At 40.7% G+C, this 9427-nt stretch overlaps 1 protein-coding gene across 14 annotated transcripts in view; it reads left to right on the top strand.

Moving 5' to 3' along the window:
- Positions 1 to 9427, top strand: part of KIAA1217 (KIAA1217 ortholog) — a 518496-nt gene that overhangs the window by 221178 nt on the left and 287891 nt on the right. The gene's annotated exons all lie outside the window — the stretch shown is intronic.

The raw sequence follows: 9427 nt of genomic DNA, 5'->3' as shown, positions 1-9427 counted from the left end.
ACCCATCTAAACCCCTCTGCTCCCTGTCCCATTGACTGCTCCGATCCCTCTCCCCACTCCTGCCCCCTGACAACCCCCCCCAGAACTCCCAATCCCCCCCTTGCTCCTTGTCCCCTGACTGCCCCCTCCTGGGACCCCCGCTCCTAACTGCCCTCCAGAACCCCACCCCCTACCTAAGCCTCCCTGTTCCTTATCCCCTAACTGCCCCTTCCTAAGACCCCCCTCCCTAACTGCCCCCCAGGACCCTACCCCCTACCTGTACCCTGACTGCCCAAAACCTTATCCACACCCTCCCCCAGAAAGCCCCCCCCGAACTTCCGACCACCCCCCCCCCCGTCTATTGACAGCCCCATCCAAAACCTCCCTGCCCCTTCTCCGACCCCCTGGCTCCCTTGTTGTTGGCCTTCGGTTCGCCTAAGGTCTCTGTGAGCTTGCTCAGGAACTGCCTGAGCCGTTCATCCCGGCACGCTGGGGAGCCGGGGAGGAGGAGCTCCAGACTGCCGGAGGCGATCTGCAAATGCAGGGAGGGAGGGAGTGAGCTCTGCTGCAGGGGGGAGGAGGGGCTCTCTCTGGCTGTCGGAGCCCCATGTAAGTGGCACCATCCGGTCGGCTGCCCTGTTAGCCGCGCGCACTCTACATGTGTGGGGGGGAAGTCCGGACATTTACAAATTCCCCCCGGATGCTATTTTTAGCTCAAAAATCCGGACATGTCCGGGGGAATCCGGACGAATGGTAACCCTAGTAAAAGAGTGAAACTCGCACCATACTCAGTGTGGGATCCTGTCAAGATTAGAGTAGGGAATGAATTTGTGGCCCATCCTTCAGTCTGTGAGGTGGCAAAGCTCCTCCACTTTTACAACCAACAGACTAGAATAGCGGTCACCACCACTCTAGAGCTTATGTGTGGAAGTTTTGTGGCTCCAGAAGCCCTGCCCCAGCCAACCCCAACACCCTCCTTAGACATTAGCCAGCTCTAAGAGTCCCCTGCACAGCCTTTCTGCCTGCACTCTCCCCAGAGGTTCAAAGGCCCTCTCATGCTACAAAATCAGCTTATATCCTGTGCATATTTCTGTGATGCATCTCTCAAGGCGCAATAACATAATTTGTGATGATATGTGTCACATATGGAATATTTTGCAAAATATTCTGTCTGTAGTATAAAAATATGCAAAACAGCACCATTATCCTGCCTCTGAATTGTAGAAATGAAAATATAAGTTGAAAGGTGGAGTTTATTGCCTCCACTAAGGTTTATAGCACACTGCCAATATGAGATGTTAACCCTAAGACCTCTCTGGAAGCAACAGATTTGCTATAGGGAAATGCTGAAATAAAATCCCGGGGTTCATAAAAATGTAATGTAAATTTTTTGGCAGATGTTTCCAATGGTTATTTTTAAAGTCTTACATTAAATATTTTAGTTTAGATCTCAAACACAAATCATTACAAAAATAAATCTGCATGTGTGTTGTATTCCATTCTGTTTTGATTGAGGCAGAGTCAGTTGTTAGCTGCATGATCTGAGCACAGACGCTGAGTCCTGTTATTTTCTTAATTAAGAATTGCTGTTACAAACACTTGACAGTGGTTTATAATGGCAATAATCCCTTTTGAAAATAGATGTTGTTCTAGTTCATAAGCAGTTTGCCAGGGCATGAACCCCAACTTCACCTCTGACAGCTAAGGAAAGAATCTGGTCAATAGCCAGAGGTCATGTTTAATATTTTTTTTAGGATTATCACATAAGAATGCATTTTTTAAAAAAAGTTTTCTTTAACATTGCTTTGGCGAGAAGAAAGATGTTGGCTGTGGAAAATATTTGAATTCTTATCAGTCAGAATTAAAAACAGTTGCTTACTAAGAGTGCTGACTTAAAAATTCTTGTGCTTCTTTTGTTGATCTTGCATGCTGATGCACACGACCTACTAATGTGATGCTTGGCGTTCCATACAAAGCCATTCATCCATGTTATATGTGAAAGAAGCTTCCTGGTCTGTACATGTGCTATGTCACATTCCTCTAGTTTTCTAACAAAGCTTTTAATTGGTATGCTGTGACTAATGAGCATGAAGTCCCAGAGGAAATGGAGCAGAATTTTCTATTATCCACTAGGATGAGCTTCAAGCACATTGATTATCAGGGCTTGAACTCCAGGATGAACCTGGGTCACAGGCTCCAAATAGGGCCTAATAATAGAATTTTTTGCTTCCATATATTGCACTGATAATTTTTAGCTAAACTGTGTTGTACATTCAGTAGTATTGCTTTAACTATAGTTGCCTTTTGGGTCAGACCTAAAACAGAGTCCCTCACCACTCCCCGTTAAAGTTCCCATGGTACTTTAATGCTGGTGACTTGGCCTAATTCCAGTCTGGGTAATTACATGGTTGCATATGTTTTGTGTGTGTGTGTTTGAGAAAGAGAGAGAATAAATCCCCCTGTGGTTTCACATGGCTGCTCTGCCACTGGTCTGCTGGGTGACCTTTGGCAAGTCACTTCACTTCTCTTTGCCTCTGTAATATGGGGAAAATGATACTGACCTGCTTTGTAAAGTGCATTGAGATCTACTAATGAAAAGTGCTGTATGACAACTATATATTATTATTATTAATTTCCCTTCCTAAAAAACAATGTACAGTGAATCTAGTACAGAACAGCAGCCACATTGCAACCCAGAGGTCACTTCATTTCTGTAGGGGGTGAGTGATCATCAATTAAAAAAAAAAGCATAGGGTATTATACATGTTTTAGATTGCTTCTAGTTGAAAATGATATATAAATATAGCATACTGTACTCATCATTATTATTACAATGTATGACAATTTCTAGTTTTAGTCTTCAGTGGGTTGGGCACTTACTAATGCTAGTGAATAGTAAACATTTAGTTTGAATTGAGAGGAAATTTTTTCTGTATTCTGTATTTACAGTTAAAAAGTAATGGGGAACAATAAGAAGACATTATCACTGACATATACAGTAAGCCTGAGCTCACTGGTCTAGGATTTTCTCTTGGACCAGTTTGTTAGAAAAGTGTGACCAGAAAAGTGGACTTTGTTGCTATATTTCATACTGATGTATTTTGGCCTGTGAACAGAGCTTTTCAAACACATCTCTTCCAAGAACCAGGGATGGACCAAGTAAGATGGCAGCATACTGGACAGGAGGGGGATGATATGGGGCTATGTGAGTTCGGATTGGATGATTTCTAACATTAATGAAAAAGAGTCCACCTAGTCCTTCAATACTGACTGCCAATTTGGGAGGGTTGCTCCTGCTTTTGGGCCTGAATACCACTAAATCAACATAGACAGGGGACAAGATGAGACAGATTAAATGTAAACAGTCAAAAATGCACTGTCTGCAGACGTGAGTCAGGGCTATTGTGTCAGATTCTTTGCATTTTATTGATTAATAAAACATCTAGTAAAGAATCAAGCCATTTCAGAATACAAACTGACAGTAAAATATAAAATAAAATAAAAAATCCATATAATGATATGAGCTGAGTAATAATAAATAAAAATGTGCTGGAAATTGTTAATATAGATGTCCTAATCATCAATCCCTGTCTTACCATCCTCCCTGCTCAACAGACCAAACTCATTGAGAAATGAATACAGATAAGTTTACTTTATGTTCACGTTTTCAAATTCATTCCTGACATAAGCCAGGGAGAACTGTACATACTGGCCAAGTGTCCCAGCCCTCCAGCTCTACCTGAAGGAAAGCAGAGGTAAATCCATAGTTGTATAGGGTTTTTGCTGCCTGCCATCACTGCTGCACACTTAATTATATGTATTATTGCAGAAGATTTTGCAGAAAAGCTCAAATATTAACTCTAGAGCTTTTTTTGTAGTGTCTCCTCCAGGGGCAACATCAAAAAACACTTAAATTGAACTGCTCTAACTCATAGCAGATTAATATTGCCACAAACCCAGAAGAGCAGAAAAATGATTGCTTAATTTTCTGATATAATACATAGAAATATATTTTCTCAAATTTGTCATTTCAGAGTTCTCCAATGCAATTTGTGGTTAAACCTTTCCCTCCCGCCCTATTACTAGAACATCAAGCTGAGCTACAGAATCCTTGCAGGCTTTATGCTCCACAAGTTGACAATTTTCAGGGACAGAAGCCTCACTCTTGGGGGGAAAATAGTTAAGTACACCGCTACCTCGATATAACGCGACCCGATAGAACATGAATTCGGCTATAACGCGGTAAAGCAGTGCTCCATGGGGGGCGGGGCTGCGCACTCCGGTGGATCAAAGCAAGTTCGATATAACGCGGTTTCACCTATAACGCGGTAAGATTTTTTGGCTCCCGAGGACAGCGTTATATCGAGGTAGAGGTGTACTTAAAAAAAAAAAAAATCCAGCATTTTACAACCCATCCCCCAAGAAAGGAGAGAGAATTGCTAACCATCTCTCCGTACACAAAAATATATTGTGATATAGAAAGGTGGTAGCCTCCTCATCACGTTTGAGGTTGCAACTATTTTCCATTGTAATTCCCTATGATTTTAACGTGGGGAAAATCCTTTGGGCTGAAAAATACTGTATGTACTCTGCAGGCAAAGGAGAGAATATTTCTGTAAATCTTTTGAAGAAAATTCTTACAAATGTTTTTGAGGTACAGTTCATTTAAAAAAAAATTTACCCTGAGTACTGGATCAGGTGTAGGTCTGGTTGGGCCACTAACTCGCTGTCCTGCTAGTGCAGCAACTCTGGCTACCGCTGCTGCAGATTTTAGTTTCCTAGGGCCCTGCTGGTTACAGAAGTTCTTTGTGTCTGATTCCTCATGGCTGATATGTGGGGTTGCTTTGTGCCCCATTGTAGGTGTTTTCCTCTCCCATCCTGCTGGTCTTCAGGTCTTGGGACTCTCTCCTACTGTGACTTCTTTCCTTTTTCCATCCTCTTCCTGCTCCATTTAAAAGCCCTATACTTTTTTCAAAAAACAAATTTAAAATTACATTTTGAAGGAAATGTAGCACTGTATCACCAAGATCCCTGTCTAAAACATCTGCTCTTTATCCTATTTAACAAAGTTATGAGATCAAGACAGGTTAAATATTTATAATGGGATCTCACCGCCATTCATCTCATGTGGATGTAAAGAAAGAAAAGGTGTGAAGATGTGAAGAACTGCAGCTTAACTAAATTAATGTAAAAGTCAAGCTCTTTAAAGAGAGGCAAATATTTGTTTCTAACGTGTGTGTGTAACTGGTTGTCTGATGCTACATTTTAATGCTTTCATGGTTGGTTGAAAAGACCAAAAGTGCAACTGTTACTAAGTTTTATAATGGTTAGTGTAAATTTGCAAAGAGAAGAGCAATTTAACATGTAACTGACTTTTTACAGTGTGAAATGAAAAAATGTACTGTTAGGGTTACCAGAGTGTGGCAGGATGTTTAATCAGCTTCTTTGCTCTAAGGAACAGTAGGAAGGAGATGATGTATTAAAGATGATGACTTCTTCTAGACCTTAACTTGTAATGCCAGGATCTGAATACAATAGCAGATCAAATCTCTCTACAGGAACTTCCTACTGAATCCTCTATTTTTAGGTTTTTGTGGTTCCTTTTTCCTTAACTCCTTTCCACTTGCCTTTTGCTCCTTCTAGGGCTCTGAAGTTGTTTCTTCCCTTTTAGTTATTCTTCTAAAATCCTGATGATAAATTATTGCCCAGTATGGAGGTACATTATCAATAGTGTAGCGCGCACAAAAAAAGGGAAAAAGACCACATGATCAAACCCATATGTTTTCAGAGTTAATGTTGGTGGTCCCACAAGGTGTTAGTTAATCTTCAGTACTATTAATCTATCACAGAACCATTATCACACTGGCAGCAACTGTGCAAACTTTCCACACTATTGTGCCACTGTGCTTCACCAGGGGATTACTTTTCCAGCAGAGTAGAGAAGATAGTTTAGGTGTGTTACCCATTCAGTCTGTAGACCTTCATCTGAAACTGCAAACAAGAGTGCCTGACACTGCAGATTATGAAGGCATGGGGGTTTAGAGGGAATTCTACTATAGGTGACTAAATTTTGATCTCCAACATGCCTAGTATATCTGAGAATATAACATGGTATTTTAATTACTACTAAAAAGCAACAGAGGGTCCTGTGGCACCTTTAAGACTAACAGAAGAAAGCTTATGCTCCCAATACGTGGGTAAGAACCTCACTTCTTCAGATGCAAGAAGTGAAGTTCTTACCCACGAAAGCTTATGCTCCCAATACTTCTGTTAGTCTTAAAGGTGCCACAGGACCCTCTGTTGCTTTTTACAGATTCAGACTAACACGGCTACCCCTCTGATACTTAATTACTACTAGACTCTCATCCTTCTCTTTCTTTAGAACATAAGAATGGCCATTTGGGTCCGACCAATGGTCCATCTAGCACAGTATCCTCTCTTCCAGTAGTGGCCAGAGCCAAATGCTTGAGCATGGATGAACAGGGCAACCTATCAAGTGATCCATCCCCTCTCATCCAGTCCCAGCTTCTAGCAGTCAAAGGTTTAGGGACACCCAGAGCATAGGGTTGCATCCATAACCATCTTGGCCAATAGCTATTGATGGACCTATCCTCCATTAAAATTATCTAATTCTTTTTTGAACCCAGTTATATTTTTGGCTGTCACAGTGTCCCCTGGCAATGAGTTCAACAAGTCAACTGTGTTGTGTGAAGAAGTACTTCTTTATGTTTGTTTTAAACCTGCTGTCTATTAATTTAATTGGCTGACCCCCTAGTTCTTGTGTTATGTGAAGTGGTAAATAACACTTCCTTATTTACTTTCTCCACACCATTCAAGATTTTATAGACCTCTATCATATCCACCCTCAATCATCTCTTTTTCCAAGCTAAACAATCCCAGTCTTTTTAATCTCTTTGTATGGAAGTTGTTCCATACCTCTAATCATTTCTGTTGCCCTTCTCTGTTACTTTTTCCAATTCTGATACATCTTTTTTGAGATGGGGTGACAGGAACTGCATGCAGTATTCAAGTACCATAGATTTATATAGTGGTATTATGATAAGTTCTGTTTTATCAATCCCTTTCCTAATGATTCCTGGGATTTTGCAGTTCTGGACTTACTCATTGCCTCCTGCTGCTTCAGACACAGCTTCTGCTCCCTCAGGGTCTGTTTCTGCTCCTTTTCCACTTTGCTAGTGTGCCTCAAGGATCCAGGGTCCCCTACTTTTTTCATCCTATCCCTGTGTGACTTACTGGTATATCTACTCTTAAAGTGTCAGTGATAATTTCTACACCTACAACTCACAGGTGATCAGCCTTTTACCACTAACTCCCACTCCCACTCCTGCCTGTCTTTGCTCCTTTCAAAACTTTAATATAATATATATTATGTTAAAAATACTCATATTATTTAAAATATCCTCCCAACAATTTGTGTACATCACAAAGGCATACTTCTTTGTTACACTTTCACTATAACTCTCTCCTACTGTGACTTCTTTCCTTTTTCCATCCTCTTCCTGCTCCCTCACCTCTCCCCCTCCCCGCACGCATTTTTTTTTGCCCATACTCAGTGTCCTCAGTTTAAATTAGTCCTTGATCTTGCTGTCTTTGAAGTCAATGGAAAAACTTCAATTTACTACAACAGGAGAAAGCCCTAATATTGATTGTAAGCTTCTCTATGTTGGGGCCCGTCATTTTACTTTGGCCATAAAATGCTATGCAGATCTATTGTGCTATAGAATAAATAGCAGCAATGGGATGCGGAAGTGAGGTTCAGATTCATAATAGGTTAAGGATAAATTTTGGTCTGAGCTCAAATCAGGTCATACAGCTCCTGTGAAATTTTGGCACTAAATAATGGGAACCTTGGGAGATTTGGCCTATCTTCTATGCCTCCCTCATCACATGGAACATCCTTGTAAACATCTGTATTGAACCGCTTTTCTCCTGCATTCAAGTCCTGTCTGAAGACCCACTTCTACTGTGACTCCTACAGGTAGCTAACTGGTTGATTTTAGTGAGGTTGTTGGATACTTGGGTGTGTGTGTGTATATATATTGTGTGTATATATATATATATATATATAAATATTTGTATTAAAATGATACATTGTCTATTATTAGAACATGGCCAGTCCCTAACTGACCATGTTACTTTTATGTTGTTCTCATTTCTCTATTGTTCGTTCTGTTTTGACTTTTTGGACTGTCAGCTTTTCAGCGCAGCAATTGTACCTCCTTCTGTGTTTGTAAGATGTCTAGAGCATTGTGGACACTGCTAGAAACAAATGGCAATTATTATACGAAGCATTATCAGGAATGAAGCCCCTCAGATTTTGAATCCAGCATAAAACCCAAACAGTATGGTCGGGGTCAGATTAGGGAATTCATGAAGCTTCCCCCAGAATTCCAGGAAGTCTGGATTGGAGACTCCATTTGTGGTGCAATTCTAATAGTGACCTAAGCTTTATGTTTAGCTTCAGGACATCTTCCTTGCCCATCAATTAGATCATGTCACTGCCCTCCCAGAATCCCTCCATTGACTCCTCCATCCACTGTTCTCTACGTTTCTTGTTACCGCCTTCAAAGCTCTACATGTCTCAGCTCTCTTCTCTTTAACCTCCCTTGTCAAGCTTTGCATCATTCTCCCCCTCACTGGTCTGCCCATGTTCTCAGGCTTGTCCTCCTCTTTGTCAGCTTCGCCCATGCATTCTCTTGTGCAAGGTAGCTCCTTGAACTCATCTGCCTGCAAGGCTGTATTTTGTCTAAATTTAAACAGTCCCTTTTAAAGACCTGTTGCTGCCATTCAATTTGCCATGAATTGAGTTGATGTGTATAAAACTTTCCTGTTGTTCCCTTCCACCTACCTCTGTCTGGTCTGAGACTTGAGCTCTTTGGAGCAGACACCATCCCTTCTTGAATGTATAGAAAGCATGTAGCACATCGTGAATGTTGCCATAAACAAATAAATAATAATAATAATAATAATAATGAGCGTGTATATTTAGGCAGGATAATGACCCTTGCGATTGATATCATAAAGATTGTAGAATACTGAATCCTTATCTGTGCACTCACTATGTATGTCCTCTGATTCACAGTCAAAATCTAAATACTGCTTGTGTTATATTATAAAATATGTAAGCACACGTTGTCTAAGATATAGATTTTGGTGCTGTATAAATATACAGCTGTGCATGTTGTAAGGAGGATGGAAACCAGAAGTGTAAAAAATGAACTGCTATTATAAGATTAACATTTAGGTAAGAAAAGAATTAATTGAAATGTACTGAAATAGATGTAGGTCTTTACACTGATACTTGCACCTTTTCTGTGCAGTACATTAATCTGCACAGGATACTTGTGAGTGTTTGAGATTCCTTGTAGACTGCAGAATTACTTCTTCAAAAATAATTCCATATCAGGGTGTAGTAACTCCTTCTCTT

The sequence above is a fragment of the Trachemys scripta genome, chromosome 2 (genome assembly GCF_013100865.1).
Source record: "Trachemys scripta elegans isolate TJP31775 chromosome 2, CAS_Tse_1.0, whole genome shotgun sequence".
NCBI lineage: Eukaryota > Metazoa > Chordata > Testudines > Emydidae > Trachemys > Trachemys scripta.
Note: the sequence above shows the minus strand (reverse complement) of the source record. Positions and strands in the feature narration are given on the sequence as shown.